Here is a 519-nt window from a genome sequence, read left to right as displayed (position 1 = left end):
AACTTGATGGCACTTAACAACAACACTGTTTTACTATGAAACAATGCTAAGGTTCCTATGCTCAGATACTGGCTTAATCAACCTCTTCAGTGGTAGGTCCAGAAGAGGCACCACCAGATGGTGGAGCTCCACTACCAGGGAAGCCCCCAGGCATTCCTCTGGCCCTCTGCTATAGCTTCATAATAGAGTTATAGACTTTCTCCAGCTCTTTTTGCTGATGTTCAAATTTCTCTGTCTGCATTCTGATACTTATTAAGTCAGTTGAAAATTTCATTACATTTATTTAGAATCTTCTGTTTGTCTTCATCATTGATCTTGCCTTGAAGTTTTTCATCTTCAACTGTTGCTTTCATGTTAAATGTATAGAATCCAAGTAAATTTTTAGATTGTCCTGCTGTTTCTCATCTTCAGCTTTGTACTTTCTCAGCTTCCTGAACCATGCTTTCAGTGTCTTCTTTACACAATCAGCCTTTGCTATTAGTAATGATAATCAATCTTGTTCTCTTTTCTAGTACTCTT

At 37.8% G+C, this 519-nt stretch overlaps 1 pseudogene; it reads right to left on the bottom strand.

Annotated features, from left to right (window-relative positions):
- Nucleotides 1-257: 257 nt before the first annotated feature.
- The window catches only part of LOC102823026, a 3703-nt pseudogene continuing 3441 nt past the window's right edge, over nucleotides 258-519 (bottom strand).

Source organism: Chrysochloris asiatica, unplaced genomic scaffold (genome assembly GCF_000296735.1).
Source record: "Chrysochloris asiatica unplaced genomic scaffold, ChrAsi1.0 scaffold00207, whole genome shotgun sequence".
NCBI lineage: Eukaryota > Metazoa > Chordata > Mammalia > Afrosoricida > Chrysochloridae > Chrysochloris > Chrysochloris asiatica.
Note: the sequence above shows the minus strand (reverse complement) of the source record. Positions and strands in the feature narration are given on the sequence as shown.